This window comes from Ambystoma mexicanum, chromosome 4p (assembly GCF_040938575.1).
Source record: "Ambystoma mexicanum isolate Mex_15411 chromosome 4p, UKY_AmexF1_1, whole genome shotgun sequence".
NCBI lineage: Eukaryota > Metazoa > Chordata > Amphibia > Caudata > Ambystomatidae > Ambystoma > Ambystoma mexicanum.
Window position 1 is genome coordinate 214525400 of NC_090927.1, and position 22853 is coordinate 214548252.

The window sequence follows — 22853 nt, forward strand, 5'->3', positions numbered from 1 at the left end:
CAAAATAAGGCGTGTGTCAGCACTATGGTGAACGTATCTCAGATCAGTGACCGTAGGCAGTGTGTATTAAGCCCCGGTTGTGATCTTAAAGTGGGAAGTATAAACAGCGTTTTAAGGCATGTCCCAATGCTATAGGAAACCGTGAGGGAGTGTAGGCGTACAATGATAAGGGGTGCATTGCGGTCTCACCGTGCGACTGAAGATGCTGCCAGTGGATCGTTGTTCCAGGATGAATGGTGCGTGTGCCAGTAGAGAATGAGAAGGCAGAGCGTAAAGACCATGCACAGCCCACAGCATGCTCGGTCAGCTCAGTCAGGAGCCTTTGTGTTTGCCTTCGTGGAGGTCGGCTTGCGCCTGCCGGTGGTGCTGGGTTGGCTAAATAGGTAGCCAATCGAAGAGCAATGAAGCCTCTCAGTGTCTGATGACGAGTGGGCTCAGGAGGTGGCGGCCATCTTTGCAAGTGCAAACCTCGTGGTCTGCAATAGGCAATTCATTATCAAAATGCTGTTTTCAGATTTAGAAAGAAAAGCAGAACTTTTGTTGTGCAGCATCAGGTATCACAACAGAAATGAGAAAGGGACTGTAGTGTGAAAACGGATGATTTTCTTCGTTGGGCTCAGCTGTATTAACAGCTGATCCTCGCTGGTCTCGAGGTAGCTGTGCTGACGATGGAGTCTTGTGAACTGCTCCTGCAGCTCACGGACCAGTGGGCTCCTACTGCTGGGCTCCCTGGCTGAATGAAATGAAAAACTGTTTTTCAAAGTGTGCAGAGTTCTTGAAAAAAATGATACATTTTCACATTTTTATATTTCACAGGAAGAAAATGTAATACCAAGGTGAATCAGTAATTGTAAAAAGAGCTCACATATTCATGCACATGCTACTGCTTCCCCTTAGAAAAGGCTTTTTCGAGGCTCATTAATCATTCATTTGAAATGTATTGCGTGTGGCCAGGATAAATCAAATTGTATAACGAAAATGTCAATAGTTCTTATGCTATTTTTAAAATTAGTTGAAATTGGATATACATGGAAAAAAATCATTCAAATGGTTGAAGAGAACGACGAGGAAGGGGTGTGACAAAAACGGGGGAGTGGAGAGAGAGTACAAAAGGTAAGTAACCTATTACAAATGTCAATAATTTGCAATCACTCGGAATCCGATTCCCTGACCTCCCACACCAATTCTTCCCAGCTCCTGTCTTCCACAGCACTTAGCATCTGCCCACCCTGCTCTCTGGAGGCTCGCAATTACACCTCCCGCGGCACAGGCCGTGTAGCACTCAACATACCTAGCACCTCGTCTATGGCTCTCCTTCAAGTTCGGACACCCATCACTTACTATTCCTGCTTCCTTTCTGCACTTGCACGTTCTGAATACTCACATGGCATAGTAAGTTCCTCCCTCCCTCTGATCTTAAATATTGTGTTTTAATGGATTTCCCTTCCCTACTCCCTTCCTGCCTTGTGGGCACTTTGAAACAGTATTTTCTCATTGTATAAGCGCCTAAAAGTAAACAATAAATGAAAAAATTGTATAGATATTTATTTCAAATGCACAATTCCTGCTATATCCCATTCTGGGTTTGGGTATGATTGTACTCCCAATATCAAAGAGTTTCTCTAATCATATGTATTCTTCAATTGCAATATTGTAAAGAAGGTTATCATTTGCAAACCATTAACTGTGAGGGATTTAAAAATACAGTGGAATGATCACAAGATTTACAATATTAATGTAGTTCACGCAATTTTCAGAAGACACTGGCATGTACTAGAAATGTGTATGACCTTAGTAACTATATTGCAGACAAGCCTAATTTTTGTATACCGCAAGGTACAAATTCTTGGGTTGTGACTTCATGCAGAATAGAACTGAATCTCATCAAACACTTGTACTCACTAGGGAACCTCTTAGAGTAATTTACAAATGTGGGATGTGCAATATGTGCAAATATGCCATGAACAATGTGAGCACTTTCACCACAATTGATAATCTGGAATCAATATCACAAATTGTATTAATTGCAGAACAAAGTTTGTGGTTTGTATCATTGTATGTGTTTGTAAAAAGCTGTGAGTGGGAGCACTATCAGGGAGCTAAGAATTCAATTTAGAAAACATGTTAACATGATTTCAATACCAGATCAAAGATGACATTGGCGAAAGCAAATGGACTGTAAAGATAATATTAAATTCCTGGGGATAGAACATGTTCAAGATGATCTGAGAAAAGGTATTAAGGAAGAGAAACTAAGACAGAAGGCGGCAAAGCTTATTTTTCTACTACCCACTAAATCCAAGGGATTGAACGGCGACCAAGAGATTGATGTTTTTCTGTAATGAACTTAATGCTGATAAATAATTGGTGTAAAGAAGGCAAGAGACTTAGTGAGACATGTTGTGTAGTCATTAACAAGGACTTATGGTCTCTTCCTTCCTCGTTCTTCAACTATTTGAATGCTTTTTTTCATGTGCATCCAATTTCAACTCATTTTAGAAATCGTATAAGAACTACTGAGATTTCTGTTGTACACTCTGGTTTATCATGGCCAAGATGGAATGTTCACATGCAATAGATTTCAAATGAATGATGATTGATGAGCCTTGTGAAGGCCTTTTTTAAGGGGGGAACACTGGCACTTGCATGAATAATTATGTTGCAGCCCTTTTTTATAATTACCATTTCATCTTGGCATTAAAAAGAAATCCTTTGAAATATAAATATTTATTATTACGTATAAATGATTCTTTCACTAACTCAGCGCTCTTTAATCATGTGAAATATATATCGTGGCCATAGGGATTAGCGTGGTCCTGGACAGTCAGCTGTTTGGTAAATAACCAAATGGCCCTTACAAGCTTTGGGTCCCTACTCGTATGCCATGTCTCCTTTGCTGTACTCTAATGCTATAGTTTCTGCTTAGAAGTGGTGCTGTAGCACCACCTAATAGCCAAAACTAAGGCAGAATTGAGCATGTTATAGTTTGTTAAAAAGATAGATGAGAGATAAATGGGTTAGCAGAAGGAATACATGTGAACAGACCAAAAAATGAGAAATAGGAAGCCGTACAAGCAGTTGGTTATGAAATCCATCTCCGCCACATACGCAAGGCTGCTGGCCCTTCACTCTCTACTCCTCTTCAGTCTCCACATGGCATCCACCACCCCATTGTCTGAGGGAGGTCTGATCCTGGTAGTGCCCACTCTTAGCTCGATTTGAACTCTTTGCATTACCACCCCATCTCCTCACCTATATCAATTTTAGGCTTCTCAAACACACATGCGCAGCGAAAACACAGATGCACCATCAACTGTAAGAATCTGACATGTAAGAGGATTCAATTCAACCCTACAGCTAAGTCAATGCCTAGTCTGGGATACTGAATGGAAACCCTTATTGATATATCTTTATGTCCAGTTCATGCGTTCTGGATGACTACCCCTATATAACACCCCTCTCTTGGAATCCCCCTGACCCCACTGAGCCAAGAAGTAGTTCTGTTTTGCAAGTTTAAAGGTTTATTTGATAATTTAAACAATATATATATATATATATATATATATCACGCTTTATAATAAATTAATAATTGAATATCACACTGAATCTGAGCAGTAATCAATAATGGATAGTCTGGCACTAGCACACTTGTGAATAGGAACAGAAGAATAAGGTGGTAGAGAATGCTTTATATAAGTTCAGATGGATGTAATGTTGAATGAAAATGCAATACAGAAAATACTCAATATTATTTCAACAAAACAATGTAATCACTTTTCTCTGGCAATTCACCCCCCCCTTTATGCAATGCAAGGAAATGGAAGGAAAGCACACAGTTCTCAGAAATGCAATCAAATGTAATTCAGTTCACCCCAGCAAGCTTAGACTACAGAAGTTTGAAACACAGGCCCCAAAATGCTTTTATATGTGATAGCAATGAAGTGAAAAATATGCTAAAATGCTTTTAATTCCCTCTAGAGGTTCAGGGTGAGTGGTATCAAGTTAATATTAGTCCAGGCTCACTCTAGCAATAATTCAGGGATGGTTCTTAAGAGGCAAACGAATTTTTAGCAAGGAAAGCAAGGGAGCTGCTGTTTTCACACGTGGAGAAATTGCAAATCGCGGTAGAATTCGCGAATGCGTTTTTCGCGATTACGGCAAAGGTATAGGGGGTAGCAATGCGGTTCTAGGTTCGTTGAAAAGCCAAGATTCCCAGCTTTCAGAGGAAAGTTACTGCAAGTCTCTAAGACAAACGGTCACGGAGATATGAGTGATATGGTAAAGGTCGTTTTTCAGATTTGAGATTTTAAAGTTCAAAGTGACAAGTGACAGCTAGCAACTAGAAATGACAGGTGACAGGAGGCAGTTCTACTTAGATTAAAATAGATTGAATTATATTATTTTAACTAAGAGATTGGTTCTGCACAGTTCTGCTAGGTACTCACAATATATTTTTGAAATAAATGGGCCTCGCCACGGATCTGGTCAGATTTTCTTCACTCGCCACGGACGGTCTCTGCGCACAGCGTCGGGGTCAGCTCTACTCTGCTGGTCTGGTCTGGGTCTCTGGTTCTGATCAGGTCTGTGGGTCCGGATACAGCGGTCTCCGGTTCAGCTGGTCTCTCTCTGGATACAACACTGCTCTCTGGCAAATGGCAAGAGTTCTTGCAAAGAATTCAAACAGCTCGCCTGGCTGTGATAATGGCAATGATTTGAGGCCTGCTAAAGAGGGATTTAGCTTGTAGTTGACCTCTCTGCTACAAATTCTGAAGTACAGTCTTGGTCTCTGAAGGTGGATAGATTGAAGTCTCTATGTTGGCTCTCTGGAGGTTGATGGAGGTAAAGTATGGATTTTCCCGGCAGAGCGTCCCGCAGCAGATGGAATAGCATGTCCCTATCTGTCCTGTCTGTCTGCTTTTATGTGTTTTGAAAGTGGGTGTGTGTCATGATCTCTGCTTCCAAAAGGTCAGGGTTTTCCCAACTCCCTTGGAAGCAGATCCATAACCCAGGTTCCGAGTGCCAACCAGTCCCAATTGGGACCTTTTGGACCCAGTCCTGGCGCCAGTGGCACCAGGCTCATAAATATGCCCAGTCCCAGCGCTGGAAGCGCCGGGCTCATAATGCTTGGGTGGACTTACCTTCAGCAGACCATGCTGCTTACATGCCTGCCAGTTGAGCCTCTGATCCTCTTCTGTTTGGAACTACTTTTCCTGTTGGGTGGGGCTGGAGCCACTCCCTAGATTCAGAACACTGGAACTCTTCTGGAAGGCAGGAACTCTTTTCTTACCAGGAACTCTTTTCTTACTTAGGCGTGGCTGTGGAAGGAGACACCTAAGCACTACAGGAGGCTATTTAAACCACACCCGGTGGATGAATCTTGCTTTGCGTTATTCTGCAACCTCTGCAGCAGAACGCTCATCGTGTCTTCTGCATCCGGTCCTGGGCCTAAGGAAAAAGGCTTACCATCCTGAATCCAGTCTTCAGCAACACCTATAAAGACAAGAAAGAACAGGTTAGCATTCCGGCATCTGAAAGGCAAAGGCTTACCATCCTGAATCCAGTCTTCAGCAACACCTATAAAGACAAGAAAGAACAGGCTAGCATTCCGGCATCTGAAAGGCAAAGGCTTACCTACTCTTCGTGCGCTCCGGAGGTCTTCACACTGCATTCCGGCATCTGAAAGACAAAACAAGGTGCGTTTAAAGACATTGGGGAACTTTAATACTCACGTGCCATTACTCCTTTCCACATCTAATCCAGTGGGTATTCCGGCACCCTGCAGCCGCTCCGAACTCGTACCTGCAAAATAAAAAGACAGAGCGCATAGTGAAGCAGGCAACAAGCGCTTACTTACGTGCTTCCAGGCGCTTCTATTCATCACACGGGCTCCATCTTCAACTCACTTCAGCCCGTCATCCGCCATCGCCGGAACCCTGCAAAACAAGAGACATCATTACTAAAGACTTTAAAGACATTTGAATGACTCGAAACTTACCGTTCGTGCAGTCAACGACGGACACTAGTCCTCTGAAGTCAAGAGGCCTGCGCTACCTATCCAGTGAAGAAACTGGTTACAGCACCCTGCCCCGAGGCAGATGGAGAGCTCGGCATTCACTTACCTAAGGTGAGAGCGTTAACCTTTGGGGGTCTACAGGAGAGGAGAAGAGGAAAGAGATAGGGACACCCCAATAACCCCAGTTCATTAACCCCATATTTTCTATCTGCAGACATCTTACTCTGCACGTCAGGCATACAGTGCACAGAGGTCCAGCCCAAAGAGCCAACCGGGTGCTACACATCACCTTTGAAGATACGGTAGTCGCCCAGTCAAGACCGGCGCCTCTGCGAGAATCAGGTGAGCGTTACAGTGTGTGAGCAGCATCACTAGCCAGCCCCTCTCCACTTGTCATTGGCCACTTCCTCCTCTTCCCCTTGATTGGGGGAATGAAATGAAGTGTCATCATGATGAGGTCTGTTTATGATACAGAGAACCCACCCCTGTCAACTTTACACACAATCTATATTTGATCAAAAAAACATATTTCATAGCTACACAGTGGTTTGAAATTACATGCACCCATCATGCATATCACATGATATACCCTGTTCAAATCTGCTCTTCCTGAGAGCTTGCATTGAGAAATGGCAACATATTTCACTTTTTGGTCAAGTACCAATATCAGATTCTTACTCAAATTTACCCAAATGTGTGCAAGGCATGCAGGCATTAATTGATGAAGTATCAGACTTTTCACATGCAGACATTTTAAGTAATACCCTCTTAACTGCTAGTTTGCCCCCAGATCATGCCACCGGTTCTAAAAACCTCTTAAAATGTGGGCAGAAAAATCACAAGAATTATGGTATCATTTAAATAATTATGACAAGTCCGTACTATGAGTTATTCATCTTTTTCTAAAACCATATTCTGGCTACAGGGGTGTCTCTTTTCAGGTCACATGGTACAGAAACCAGTCTTTCCACTTTCTTCAAGCTCAGCCTCTGTCTCCAGTTTCTCCCCCTCCCAGTTTCTGCCAAGCCAGCTTGCTCTCACATGCAGTGCTCCTCCCCTTTCCTTCCAGGAGGAAGCCACATTTACGACTCCCACCAATAAAACATTTGCCTGAGTCAGGACTGGGCTTTGTTCAATTTCCTGCAGAGCCCAGGTAATTCAATCAGAGAAGTGTCAGATCCCTTTTGGCGGGAGCAGCAAAAGGCAGCTAGGCCTGGGAACACAGCTGTTGTGCAAGTCTCAACTCCTGTCGGGGGTAGCTGGTGGGCAGAATTCAGTTCCTTAAGCCAGGCCCCAGCTAATGTCACTTTTAGTTACCCAGTTTAAGTCAAGACAATTTTTACATATGCAGCTAGAATGCTGATTCTAAGTTTAAAACTATGACATTTAAACAATTGCAACCTATGTGACACTCAAAAGTAGGTCACTCATTTCTTTTAAACATTTAGATTTTTAGTGTCTTTCAGTCCAAATTTACTTAAACTGCTGAAACCCACAGCTCAGCCAGTCTTGTTATAAACCTTCAAGTCACTTCAGAATATAACTTTACATTGTATCCACCCCTCAGTAAGTCTTTCTTTGGCCTGCTTTAGGTTCATTTATTCAATTTTACACAAAAAAAAAGTCTGGTGGTTTTAAAACGCCGGCTTTCTGATAGTGGTGAGTACTGGTAATGCACCCATTTTGGGGATTTTTCTTGGATTAATGCATTCCAAACAGGAATGGTTCTTACATGGTAGTACATCCTTGCTTAACATTGTTTTGATGGGGCTCCTTACAGTAAGATGGTTATGTGGAACCCCACAAAAGGGTTGAATCTTTAAAGTGGTCCAATGAGTCACGATTTCAGCAACTTTTTGACATCAGTAACAGTGGATTTTGTTAACAAAGATCTTTCTTTACACTGGTGGGTGGCAAGTTAGGTAACCATTTTGGTGTGCGCACCAACTGCGTGGTTCTCCTGGATTCTGGCGCACTTGTGGGCTTTTTGGCCATCTTGGATTTTCTAAGCCCACAGCACCAAATGTTGCAGCATGATAGCTCAAACGTGGGTCAGGACACCCAACAGATCCCCCCACGTGACTGCCCTTTGAATTTGAGTCGATGGGGAGTCGGGTGCACAAGGGTTTTGACCCACGCACTGGTCTGTCCGCATAATCTTCTTCCAATTCTGCAAATGGCACAGTTCAGCATCTTTTCCTCCATCCGGTCGGATCGATCGGTTCTCCTCGCCGGTCCTGATGGGAGTATTGGGCGGTACACTGGGCCCCTTGCGTCTCTGCTCCCGGTCTCCGGATCGTCCTCCTTGGCCCGTCTCCAGGTTTTCTTTCTCCTAGGACGACAAAGGAAGAGCGGCAATACCTATTCATAGACATTCTTCCCCCACCATTGATATAGCGGGTGGCATATAAATTTATAGTCAAAACATATGGACATGCACATTTCTTTTTGCATTCAAAAATGAAAACACCCACATTTGAGAAACTCAGAGTTTGATAGGCGATATGTAGGATATTTTAAGTTAGAACTGAATTAATCTGAGACAGCACCCTCTAGGATTCCAGAGGATTCCTCCAGTTGTTGCAGAGTGTGCCTGGGATGGCAACACTTCAACTGGTTAATGTGGACCCACTTGTCTTCCCCCTCTGCCAAACCGCCTTTGGGGATGCGGATCTTGTAGGCCACAGGGGAGATTTTGTCTATAATCTCAAAGGGTCCCTTCCATGTAGGCAAACATTTTCGCTGCTTGGCCTGGTTCCTTTGGAAATTGTATAGATAGACCCGGTCCCCCACCTGATATTCCTTCCTGGAAGTTTTCAGGTCATAGTGGGTCTTCATGCTATCAGCTGATCTTTCTAGATTCCGCTGAGCATAAGCAAAAGCATGTTGAAGGTGTTTCCTTAAATTCTCCACATACTCGTGAGTTGTGGAGGCATTTATTAGGGTCTGCTCTTGGGTCCTGTAGAGCAAATGCTGAGGAAGCACCATCTTGCGCCCAGTCATCAACTCAAATGGTGACATTTTGGTTGCAGTTGAAGGGGTAGATCTGATGGCCATTAGGACCAGAGGTAATCGGATATCCCAACTTGGCCCAGAATCTGCCACAAACTTCTTTAATATGCTCACAATGGTTTGGTTATATCTCTCTACTGCCCCAGAAGAAGCTGGCCGGTAAGCAATATGCAACTTCCTTTTGACCCCCAGTGTCTTCCACATCTTTGCCATTACTTCACTGGTGAAGTGGCTACCCCTGTCTGAATCAATCCTTTGAGGTAGACCGAAACGGGAAAAGATGTGGTTAATCATCAGGGCAGCTGCAGTTTCTGCCTTGCAATTTGGGGCTGGGAGACATTCCACCCACTTGGTAAACAAGCATGTCACAGTCAACATGTACTTATTCCCCCTAGCAGAGCGAATCACGGGGCCTACAAAGTCGATTTGTAAATCTGACCATGGCAGTGTCATCCCCCTCTTTTGGAGGGGTGCACGGTGCGTGAGGGATGATGGCTGAAATTGTGCACACACAAGACAACCCTTCAAGTATTGGTTGAGGTCCTGGCCCATGTGTGGCCAGTATGCAACCTCTCTTAAGATTTCCAGTGTTGTCTGAAACCCCCTATGACCGGCGGTGGCCGCATCATGGGCGTGACTTAACATCAGGCTTCGGAATGAGGTAGGAACCACCCACTGATCGTGGCCAGCTTTGGATTTCCTTACCAGCAAACCGTCTTGGATCCGGAACATTTTTGGACATTTCATCAACACCCTTAGGTCCTCTTTCCCAATGTAATCGGTATCCGTCAGGGGAAAGTTCTCAGGGTCCTCAAGGTGCTGGTAAAATTTACCAATTATTGGATCCCCCTTCTGAGCGGTAATCAAATCAGCATCAGGGGTCTCCTTACTCCATTGTGCAATTGAAAGGTCATTGTGAGCATTTGTCTGGGACCTAGTGATAGCAGTGACCTGGATTTCCCCCAACAGGGACTCTATTTCGATTAGATCCCCTTGGATGGCCCCGGTTTTGGCCAGCTGATCAGCTAAGTCATTTCCAGTTTTGTCTGGTCCCTCTACTTTGGAATGACCCTTGCTCTTTTTCCAATAGATGGTCATCTCATTCGAGGTGACCAGATCATCAATGTTTTGGATCAACTTCCCATGTTTCAAGGGTTTGTTATTAGCACATAACATGCCTCTGGTTTTCCAATTAACCAGGTGCTCCACGAACCCGTTCCGTACATAATCCGAATCTGTGATTATGACCAGTTCGTGGAGTTGATGCTGGACAGCAGTGAGGATGGCCTGATGCACAGCCATCAATTCTGCCACCTGACTACTTCGGGGACCAATTTTGTATCCAGCGGAGGGTTCTGGGGACTCCTTCACCGATGCATTCCCTACGCCAGCCACCAGTTCTTTCTCCCCGTCGTTGTCAACATGGTAAGAGCATCCATCCACATAGACAGTGGGCATTCCCTCACACTTGTCTTCTTCAAAGACTTTGTGGGGGGAATTAAGGTATGCCTCCATGTTGTCCTTTATTTTTAGACTTTCGTCCTCGAGACAGTTTTTTCTCTGGCACAATCATGCAAGTCAGCCAGACCTTGCGCGAGGGGACTCTTCTTGTTTTGGCCATATCGGACCTCCACCGGAAAGCCTTGCATTGACAGAATCCAGGAAGTAATTCGGGAATTACTCACATTTCCGGCCCGGATTCTGTCACTTTGGAGATATTGCAGAGGCTGGTGTGGAGTCTCCACTATGATGTGTTCCCCATGGATAAACGGGCGGTAATTCTTCAATGCCCACACCGTTGCCAGGAGTGCCTTCTCACAATCGTTGAATTTTTCCTCCACAGAGGATAAAGTTTTGCTCGCATAGGAGATTACTTTATTGACCTTGTCATGCTTTTGGTATAATACTGCTGTCAAGCACGTATTAGAGAACCCCGTCTCCAGGAAGAACTCCTTGTTTCTGACAGGGTAAGCTAGGCAAGGCGCTTTTGAGAGGATTCTTTTGAGTTGTTTTACTGCCTCGGCTTGTTCTGGACCCCATTCCCACTTGACCCCCCCCTTCAGGAGATGAATCAGGGGTCTGGTGATCTCTGCGTAGCCCTCAATGAACTTTCTGCTGTAATTAGTCCGTCCAAGGAGGCTCCTTAGTTCCCGCAGAGTTGTGGGGTCTTTCAGTTTCTGAAGTGCTTCCACTTTCTTTTCCTGGGGACAGAGACCCTGAGGAGTAATCTCATGCCCCAAGAAATTAACACGGGTTCTACACCACTGTGCTTTGTGAAAGGAAAGTTTTGCTCCGGCGGCCCTCAACTGCGTCAGAACATAACGGATCTCCGCTATGTGTTCCTCCACAGATGAACTTTTGATGAGGACATCATCTACATAAGCCAGGTTACCCCTCGCACCCAGGTCGGGCATGGCCTTATGTAGGAAAATATTGAACTCATTACCGGAGTTAAGGTATCCGAAGGGAGTCCGGGTCCATGTATACTGCTGGCCCCCAAAGGTAAAAGCCAGCTTGTATTGGTCCTCCCTACTGACCGGCACGGTCCAGTATCCTTTGGTCAGGTCTATTGCAGTGAATACCTGTGACCCCTGGATCTGGGCCAGTCCTTGGTCAATGTAGGGCAGAGGCCATCGGGAAGTATGGACCCGTTTGTTGAGCTCCCTGAGGTCGGCGCAGAGTCTCCACTGGCCGTTTGGCTTCAATATTCCCAGCACCGGATTATTGAAGGTGCTGTGGGCTGGACGGATTATTCCCCGGGACTCAAGGTTCTTAATTATTTCAGAAATTGACTCCATTGATGCGAGAGGCAAGCGATATTGCTTCACAAACACAGGAGTCATGCCAGGGTCCGTGAGGATTGTTGTTGTGTGGATGTCAGTGCGACCACAGTCATATGAGTCTACCGCAAAGAGATCTTGGAAATCCAAGAAAACTTGTTTCAACTTTTTCTTTTGTTCCAGAGTCACACAAGCATCGGCTAGGTTGACTCTCTCTTCCACCATCTGCCTGAAGCCTGGAAAGACTTCTGGTTTGGCTATCTCAGCGGCCTCCTCCAGCTGGGTGGAGAAGTCCCTGGTCAGAGTGCTGATTTGGACTGGAGGCTTCAGGTGGGAAAGGCAGCCCTCATGGACCTGGAAAATCACCTCATCCCTTCTGAAGTCACAAGTCACATCTTCCTTACCATGAGGGCAAGAAGTGTACACCAGGAAGTTCCCCCCATGCCGGGTAAAAATCCTGTCTGGTGTTGTATTGTCCTCACTGTCACTGTCAAAACAGTCCTTGGGTATTGGTCCTAACAGTTCATTACCTAAATCGATGGAAAAATGTTGGTCACCAACCGCCATTCCAATAATGGTGCCTGCGGCTAGAGTAATACTCTTTAAGTCGCTGTTATCCACCTCTATTAGAATGGTGTCATGTTCTATGTTGACTAATGGAGTTGGGTTTACCCCCAACCCTTGCTGTTGGAGAGAAGCGTTTAGATGTATGTAAGCATTAGGGTTTTGCAGATATTGTCCTCTTTTAACTTTCACTTCCAGGGAGAATTGTCGGGTCCTTTCTGGGATGGTGACTTCCTCTTTGATCTGAATTTCAACTGCATAAGGTAGCAATTGAGCTGACCTAAATGCTTTTTCTGGATCATCAAAGCCCATGGGATTATCCGCTAATCGGGACCAAGCTTTGAAGTTTATTAGGTCCAAACTAATGGCAAAGCGATTGAGAATGTCACTGCCTAAGTAAAAGGCGGCAGTGACGTCTCGCACGACCCAACAATTATGGACTATGCTCTTGTTGCCAATGGAGATTTTGAGCATACACCTGCTTGGCAGGAGCTGTTTGGAATTAGGTGCTTCCAGGTCCATTTCCCATTTGTCTATCAGTTTGAATGTGGGAATGGCTGGATCTTTTGGGAGTTGGCGGAACATGGCTTCGCTGATGAAGCTCTTACCGTTGTTCACACACACTCGAGCGAGAACAGAGTCCTTCCCATCATTTAACTGAACAGGGATGAACAACTGCTCTCCAATTTGCTGAATATCAGCCAGGATCTGAGCTGATTTCACATCTTTCTGGACTATAGGAGTGGGAGTTTCTGATTGTGGATTAGTAAAGAATTTCAGGGTGTTTCCTTCCAGTGTGGAATACCACCTTAAACTGGAAGGAAGGTTGATTTTCAGAAATAGAGAGGACCCCCCCATCACCAGTCTGTTGTCCTACTGCTATTACCGTCACGTCTGGAATTTGGCTATTCTGGAAGTGAAATTCTACTTGGTCAGATTTTTGTTCAACCATGTGGCAGGTGCCGTTTAAACTAACATGGTTGACACTCTGTTTTAATTTTATTGGTCGGCTAGTCTGGGTCCAGAGGACTTTGTTTACGCAATCTATTAAGGGTGACAACCTCCTCGGGAGGTCATTCCCCAGTAAACAAGGGGTGCCCTCTGGAGTCACTACTATGACCGGGTGTTTCACCTTGTGTCGCCCGATCTTAATGTCCAAGTCTGCAGTCCCCTCAACGGGAATTTCCTTCCCGTCAAAGTTCTGCAGTTGTCCAGGACGAGAGGTGAGAGGAATTTGGTAATTCTCTCCCCTTCCTGCATTCAGTTCGTCAAAGGCCCTTCTGGACAGAAGGGTAGCTTGAGATCCAGTGTCCACCAGTGCCAAAATTGTACCCTGCCCCTGTACTTGTACCGGGGCATAGTATCTTCCCTCCTTCTCCTCAAGGGGGCACAGATAATGCACATTTTTGGACAACTGGTGGGCTAACAATCTGGTTTTGGACATCGCTAGCGAAGAGATTTGGGCAGAATTCTGTGGAGAGCCTTGGGAATCTGAAAGAAAAAGTTGGCAACTGGAGATCAGAGCCATTGTGGGTTCCCCGGGTTCCGGTTCTGGGCCGCCCCCCCCTTTTTGGAGGCAGTCATCAGGATGGGTTTGAACCAGGGGATTTTTTTGCTGTTGGTTCTGGGATGAGATGATGGGCGGCGGTAGCTCGGTCTCCATATCTCCCCAGTCTGGATTGGAATCCTTTGGGACCCATTTTTCTTTGGGAGGAGTTCCCCCATCTCTGAAGGAGAAGATCCTTTTCCCAGGATCCTCTGAGGATCCTTCTCCCTCAAATTGGAAGACCTGCATTTCTTCCTCAAACTGAGTCTGTTTGGGTCTTTTGTTTCTCCTACCCCCCCTCCTTAGGAGGCAGACTTTCAGGGGCAGGAGATTTTGTTTCCGGTTCCTGGGTTTCCAGGGGCTGTTTACAAGTGAGGAAGGAAGCTTCCTCCAAGGCTTTACACCCCCCTTCCCGTTGTGCCTCCTCCCTGGGAACCGGTGAGTTATCGGGGTGCTGCCCCCGTCATTGTTCTGGAGCACCAGGTCCAGAGTTGGGTGCGTTCTGCGCTGGCATGCCGATCTGAGGGTTCTGCTGAGCCCTCAGTATGTGACCCAGATCCCGCGCCATGTTTTGAACCTGGCGCTCTAACTGGGAAACCCGCTCAGGCTGATACGGGCCCCGTTTTCTCCCCTGGGCTGATCCCGGGAAGGGTAGCTATGCCTTCTTTGGTAGTACCCCTGGTTGGGAAGATTTGGATACCCCTCCACCCTTGGCCTCCCCTCTCCCGGATTCGGTTGTCTGGGCTCAGGGAATTGGGGAAAGAAGGGTGGAGGATTTTGGGGCTGGAAGTTGGGTGGATACCTGGGGAAGAAGTTCTGCCCAGGGTTTGGTGAGTTTCTGCCCTCCGGTGGGAAGTTAGGAGGGAAGTTCCCTGGGTTAGGTGCTTGACTGGATCCCCCCCCCTTGGGCTGGAGGAGTCCACACATAACCCAGGATGGGTCGATTTCCCTTGTAACGGGGACTTACATAATCAGGAGAGGACCCCATTTGTGGGACTACCTCCTTGACTCCCTGTTTGTGACTGGCCCGAGGACCTCCTGGGCCTAGCATTATTAGGTGCAGGTAGGTTTTTAGGCCCCCCCATCTGCAAATCCAAAACGGGGGCAACCTTTACCTCTGCCACCTTGGCAGCAGCAGGGGTGTTGTTAGTTTTGGGGTTTTTGGGCTGGTTTTTGTTTTCCACCGGTTTCTGCACCTCGTAGATGCGGGTGGCTTGTTCAATGACCCATTCTAAAGATCTTTTCTCATGAAAATCTCTCACGAGCTGGGTCATTATGTATTTGGGCAAGGCATGGAAAAACGTATTAATAAATTCTCTGCTATCCGTGCGCACCCTTCTTGTGGTCTGTGCAAAAGCACGCTTTAACTCCTGCACAAATTCTTGTGGGGCCTGATCCTCCCCACATTGTAAATTGTAGGCTGCCTTGCGAGCCTCTTGAGGATTTCTATGAGTAGAAAAATGTTTCAAGATGGCCGCCTTATAGGCGGACCATCTTAAATGATTTTGGTCCTCCAGCCCTGCAAAGAAACTGGAGTATTCCGGGGAGAAGGTCCACTTTACATATTGAATACAGCTTTGGCTGTCCTTCAAATGGAAAGTCTCCATCATTTGCTCAAACAACTCTAAGTGCTCCCAAACAGAGTACTTGGCGTTCTTATGATAAGGCGTGATGACACTCCTGATTGCCTTAATCTGTTTCAATGGGTCCTTAAGCAAGGCCCTTTTTGCCTTATTGGCCCTTTTGGTCCGGGTAACCCTGGTCCATTCATCTTCTGACTCAGAGGCACTGCTCCCAGAGGTTCCCGTCTGTTCTTCCAGGTTTTCCCGGATTCTGCGAGCCTGGGAATGGCTGGCAGAATGTGGGGACCTGGTCTCCTGTGTCCTGTACCGCTCAGAGGAGTCTTCAGATCCCTCCTTGCTGCCAGGATTTGATGGGTACCCCCCCACTGACCTAACTGGGCAGAGGTTTTCAGGATGCCCTTAATGGGCCTACTCTCCTGGGGTTCCCCATCAAATTGCACTGTGCTTGGGTGCCCATACCCGGATGCCCGCCCCTCCATTCCTGGGTGGTACTGGCCTATGAGCCCCATGCTTCTGGCTGGATAGTAATCTGCCATCCCTGTGGCCCTGTGCTCATGTGCGCCAGGGGACATGGGGGTGGCAGAGTCCAGGGACTGAGAGAGATAAAGGCCTCTGGTACTAGGGCTCCTGGGGTTATGCTCAGGAGTTTCTCTTTCCCAGCGAACCTCATCTCTATCCGCCCCTGCTCCCTGTTTCAATGCAAGAGCCTGCGCCTTCAGTTCCTCAGTTAAGGCCTTACTAGACTCTATCAGTCTCTCCTGCATCGCTACCTGTTGTTGGAGCCTATCATTGTGCTGGCAGAGAGCCTCATTCTCTCTCTGTGCCTCCTGATTGGTCCTGGAGCACTGGGCCAGTCTTTGCTGCAGGAGGGTTACCTCCTGAGCTGTGTCCCTATTGGCCTGCTCCTTTCTTGCCAGAGCATCCTCCACCCTCCTGGTGTGTTCTAACAAGTTCTGGTGTTCTTTTTGGAGGTCATCCAGCCCCTGGAGGGCCAAGTGATTTTCTTCTGTTTTTCTTTTTAAATGGCAGACTTCCTGGCCTAAGGCGTCTCTTTCCTGACTAAGAGCCTGCATTTGTGCCGCCAGGTCGTCCCTCTGCCTTTGAAAGGCACCAGCTTTCTGGCGTTCTTGGTCAGACTCTGCCTGGGTATCCAGGTCTTTCAAAATCAGTTTATTTCTCTCTTCCTTCTCCCTATCTAGGTGGCTTTGCAGGGTGACTACCTGCTCAGGACATGCCCTATTGAAGTCTAACTGTTGCTCCAGCTTTTTCTGGCTCTGCAGTAGGGAGTCCAAACCTTCTTGGTACTCCTTCTGCAAGGCCAGAAATCTGGTATCCTGGTCAGCCTTTTCCTGTTGCAGGATGTCCATATCCCTCTTTATTTTAATGATGTGCTGTCTACTCTCATTTTCTGACTCCTGGCTCCCCTGCAGCCCCTGCTCAGAAGAGACCAGGTCAGATTGGACCTTCTCTAACGCCGTCTGTCGCTTATTCGCCAGATCTTGGCTTTCAGTACATTTATCCTGCATGTCTCCCATATATAGGTACAGGTATGCCGCTATCCTAACCATCTTGTCTTGTTCATCCTTAGCTTTAGGAGCCATGTATAGTTCACCCAGGGCCACATGTAAGGGACCCTGATCTCTCCATATATCTGACCATGTTTCCGTGACCTGTTGCGTGATGGCCTGCAACCAGACCATGCGGTCCTGGTGAGTCCACTCACCTCTCACAAATAACTTATGTAAGAAGTGCTCTCTGGCTATTTTCATGTCTACTAAGGTCGTCATTCTGGAATTTGAGTTCCTTCCTGACTTACAGAAGTTTGTATTTTATTTTTGCAAAACAGACCTTTTCCTTAGAGCGTTCCTTTGAGGAGTGCTTTACCGCGTAACACAGCGTGGTGATCCGACCGGATATGTGTATCTGGTCAGCTGGCGCGCTGTATTAATCTGCACAAATGGTAGATCTAACCCAAACGTCCCGCTCGAGCCCCCAATTTGTAAGAGGATTCAATTCAACACTACAGCTAAGTCAATGCCTAGTCTGGGATACTGAATGGAAACCCTTATTGATATATCTTTATGTCCGGTTCATGCGTTCTGGATGACTACCCCTATATAACACCCCTCTCTTGGAATCCACCTGACCCCACTGAGCCAAGAAGTAGTTCTGTTTTGCAAGTTTAAAGGTTTATTTGATAATTTAAACAATATATATATATATATATATATATATCACGCTTTATAATAAATTAATAATTGAATATCACACTGAATCTGAGCAGTAATCAATAATGGATAGTCTGGCACTAGCACACTTGTGAATAGGAACAGAAGAATAAGGTGGTAGAGAATGCTTTATATAAGTTCAGATGGATGTAATGTTGAATGAAAATGCAATACAGAAAATACTCAATATTATTTCAACAAAACAATGTAATCACTTTTCTCTGGCAATTCACCCCCCCCCCCCTTTATGCAATGCAAGGAAATGGAAGGAAAGCACACAGTTCTCAGAAATGCAATCAAATGTAATTCAGTTCACCCCAGCAAGCTTAGACTACAGAAGTTTGAAACACAGGCCCCAAAATGCTTTTATATGTGATAGCAATGAAGTGAAAAATATGCTAAAATGCTTTTAATTCCCTCTAGAGGTTCAGGGTGAGTGGTATCAAGTTAATATTAGTCCAGGCTCACTCTAGCAATGATTCAGGGATGGTTCTTAAGAGGCAAACGAATTTTTAGCAAGGAAAGCAAGGGAGCTGCTGTTTTCACACGTGGAGAAATTGCAAATCGCGGTAAAATTCGCGAATGCGTTTTTCGCGATTACGGCAAAGGTATAGGGGGTAGCAATGCGGTTCTAGGTTCGTTGAAAAGCCAAGATTCCCAGCTTTCAGAGGAAAGTTACTGCAAGTCTCTAAGACAAACGGTCACAGAGATATGAGCGATATGGTAAAGGTCGTTTTTCAGATTTGAAATTTTAAAGTTCAAAGTGACAAGTGACAGCTAGCAACTAGAAATGACAGTTAGAAGGCAGTTCTACTTAGATTAAAATAGATTGAATTATATTATTTTAACTAAGAGATTGGTTCTGCACAGTTCTGCTAGGTACTCACAATATATTTTTGAAATAAATGGGCCTCGCCACGGATCTGGTCAGGTTTTCTTCACTCGCCACGGACGGTCTCTGCGCACAGCGTCGGGGTCAGCTCTACTCTGCTGGTCTGGTCTGGGTCTCTGGTTCTGATCAGGTCTGTGGGTCCGGATACAGCGGTCTCCGGTTCAGCTGGTCTCTCTCTGGATACAACACTGCTCCCTGGCAAATGGCAAGAGTTCTTGCAAAGAATTCAAACAGCTCGCCTGGCTGTGATAATGGCAATGATTTGAGGCCTGCTAAAGAGGGATTTAGCTTGTAGTTGACCTCTCTGCTACAAATTCTGAAGTAAAGTCTTGGTCTCTGAAGGTGGATAGATTGAAGTCTCTATGTTGGCTCTCTGGAGGTTGATGGAGGTAAAGTATGGATTTTCCCGGCAGAGCGTCCCGCAGCAGATGGAATAGCATGTCCCTATCTGTCCTGTCTGTCTGCTTTTATGTGTTTTGAAAGTGGGTGTGTGAGCAGCATCACTAGCCAGCCCCTCTCCACTTGTCATTGGCCACTTCCTCCTCTTCCCCTTGATTGGGGGAATGAAATGAAGTGTCATCATGATGAGGTCTGTTTATGATACAGAGAACCCACCCCTGTCAACTTTACACACAATCTATATTTGATCAAAAAGACATATTTCATAGCTACACAGTGGTTTGAAATTACATGCACCCATCATGCATATCACATGAGATATACCCTGTTCAAATCTGCTCTTCCTGAGCTTGCATTGAGAAATGGCAACATATTTCACTTTTTGGTCAAGTTACCAATATCAGATTCTTACTCAAATTTACCCAAATGTGTGTAAGGCATGCAGGCATTAATTGATGAAGTATCAGACTTTTCACATGCAGACATTTTAAGTAATACCCTCTTAACTGCTAGTTTGCCCCCAGATCATGCCACCGGTTCTAAAAACCTCTTAAAATGTGGGCAGAAAAATCACAAGAATTATGGTATCATTTAAATAATTATGACAAGTCCGTACTATGAGTTATTCATCTTTTTCTAAAACCATATTCTGGCTACAGGGGTGTCTCTTTTCAGGTCACATGGTACAGAAACCAGTCTTTCCACTTTCTTCAAGCTCAGCCTCTGTCTCCAGTTTCTCCCCCTCCCAGTTTCTGCCAAGCCAGCTTGCTCTCACATGCAGTGCTCCTCCCCTTTCCTTCCAGGAGGAAGCCACATTTACGACTCCCACCAATAAAACATTTGCCTGAGTCAGGACTGGGCTTTGTTCAATTTCCTGCAGAGCCCAGGTAATTCAATCAGAGAAGTGTCAGATCCCTTTTGGTGGGAGCAGCAAAAGGCAGCTAGGCCTGGGATCACAGCTGTTGTGCAAGTCTCAACTCCTGTCGGGGGTAGCTGGTGGGCAGAATTCAGTTCCTTAAGCCAGGCCCCAGCTAATGTCACTTTTAGTTACCCAGTTTAAGACAAGACAATTTTTACATATGCAGCTAGAATGCTGATTCTAAGTTTAAAACTATGACATTTAAACAATTGCAACCTATGTGACACTCAAAAGTAGGTCACTCATTTCTTTTAAACATTTAGATTTTTAGTGTCTTTCAGTCCAAATTTACTTAAACTGCTGAAACCCACAGCTCAGCCAGTCTTGTTATAAACCTTCAAGTCACTTCAGAATATAACTTTACATTGTATCCACCCCTCAGTAAGTCTTTCTTTGGCCTGCTTTGGGTTCATTTATTCAGTTTTACACAAAAAAAAGTCTGGTGGTTTTAAAACGCCGGCTTTCTGATAGTGGTGAGTACTGGTAATGCACCCATTTTGGGGATTTTTCTTGGATTAATGCATTCCAAACAGGAATGGTTCTTAAATGGTAGTACATCCTTGCTTAACATTGTTTTGATGGGGCTCCTTACAGTAAGATGGTTATGTGGAACCCCACAAAAGGGTTGAATCTTTAAAGTGGTCCAATGAGTCACGATTTCAGCAACTTTTTGACATCAGTAACAGTGGATTTTGTTAACAAAGATCTTTCTTTACACTGGTGGGTGGCAAGTTAGGTAACCATTTTGGTGTGCGCACCAACTGCGTGGTTCTCCTGGATTCTGGCGCACTTGTGGGCTTTTTGGCCATCTTGGATTTTCTAAGCCCACAGCACCAAATGTTGCAGCATGATAGCTCTAACGTGGGTCAGGACACCCAACAGACAGTCTCATTCACTGCCACCCACAATGCATGTACACACCATCTTGCACTCTTCGGAGCGTGCTCTGCAGTATTTTATGCAATGGACATCACTCACACAATTACTTGCAGTCTAGTAACTATTAGAGACAAATGTTACCCGTACTTCCTCACATATATAATGTCCCCACAGCCTACAACACTGACCATAATGGAACGTTCACAGGCAATTTTTATAGTGGTCCCAAATTCCACAGGGGCTTGCACTCGTACATAATACCCTCAACTCCTTAGCCCTCCTAGCTTGCCACTTCCTACTCAGACCCACACACAGACCACGTCTTACATCCGACCAAACAAACCCTTTCGAAGGGATTGTGTCCTCCGACGTATTCCTTATCTTAGATAGAAATCCTTCAGCTTTGCTGGCCTCGGAAAATTTTTTCGCCAGAGGGCGCTGCGCGTCGATGATCGCCGAGTCGATGACCCTCGACGGCCTCCGTGCCGACGTCGACGTCATCCTGCCTATAAAGGCCGCGCGCAGCGTCCGTTGCTCAGTTCCGTTTTTCCGCGCTTCGTTGTGCCTCGGAACACCGTTGCTCAGTTCTCGTCAAGATAACGTATATAATAACTACTATTTACCTCGATATCGATGGCATCCTCCTCCGACCCGACGACCCCTCGGTCCGGTTTCAAAAAGTGCCGAGACTGCGGGAAGAAAATGTCGTTGACGGACCCTCACAGGGTCTGTTTGTGGTGTCTGGGAATCACGCACCAGAGTTCGGAGTGTGAGGAATGCCTTTCCATGACGGCGAAAGCCTTGAAGGAGCGTAGGGGGAAGCTCGAGAGAGGTAGGTCAACTTTAACTTCCTCGAAAGCTTCTTCGGTAGAGTCGAGACGTTCGTCTCCTCACCATAAAAAACACTCTCGATCTAGATCACGAAGTGGCTCCCACCACTCGTCGACATCGAGACACTCGAAGAAGAGACGTAGGAGATCCCCTTCGTCATCTTCGTCGAGTTCTCCTGAGAGAGTTCATTGCCCCACAAAACGCAGCTCGCAAGCTGAGTGGGAGGAATTCAGGAAAAAGATGCTAAGCGTCTTCGAGAAAGCGGCCTCGTCCCCCTCGAAGACAGCTGAGGGTGATACCCCGGGTAAAAAACCCAAAAAATCTAAACGCCGCGAGTCGCAGTACCCGGCGGAAAAGTCAACCCGAAAGCGCCTCGAGCCATCGGGAGATAAAGCATCATCGACGCCATCGTCGAAAACTCCTTCGAAACAGAGGTCGGCGCCATCGACGCCGTTGTCGAAGGATTCATCGGCGCATCAGTCGATCGAGTCGACGCCGACGTCGACGCCGATATCGACGCCGGTGAAGGAAAGAACCACGGCTACTCCACAGCCAACGGTTAGACAAAAGACCTCCGACTCGACGCCGAGAACGTCGACGTCGTTCTCGAGCAGGACTCCGATCCTTTCGAGTTCTTCGAGGCCTAGTACACATTTCTCGACGCTTTTCACGGCGCCTTCGAGTACTTTCACGTCGGTGTCGACGACATCGACGTTTTCAAGGCCTGTGATGATGGCTCCTTCTGCATTGGAAATGGGGTTTATACCATTCCAAAAACCAATGTATCCCCCTTTAACCTCGATTTTTGAGGAAAGGGAGGATTCAGACCAAGATATTGATTTACAGAGGACCACATCACCAGAGCCAGAGACTTTCGCCTCTGAGGAAGGAAGATTAAAAAATCTTCAGGATGCACTTCAGGAAGCTAGTGGCTTGGACACTTCTCCTGAAGCAGAATTTATCAAACCAGACCCAGGAGAACATGCGGAGACTCCATATAGAGCTCTGATGTCTAGAATCATAGAATTTATGGGTTGGTCTGCACCTTCTCCTGCCTTTCAGCAGGATGACCTCACTGACATACTGGACAAGGGCCCACAGGAGGATCCTGTGGTTCCATTTCACTCTGCTCTACAGAGAAGGATTTTGACAAACTGGGAAACGCCAGAAATTATCCCGGCAGTAAATAAAAAACTGTCAACAAAAT

At 46.0% G+C, this 22853-nt stretch overlaps 1 protein-coding gene across 1 annotated transcript in view; it reads left to right on the forward strand.

Annotated features, from left to right (window-relative positions):
* Positions 1–22853, forward strand: part of MTMR9 (myotubularin related protein 9) — a 632238-nt gene that overhangs the window by 531640 nt on the left and 77745 nt on the right. The gene's annotated exons all lie outside the window — the stretch shown is intronic.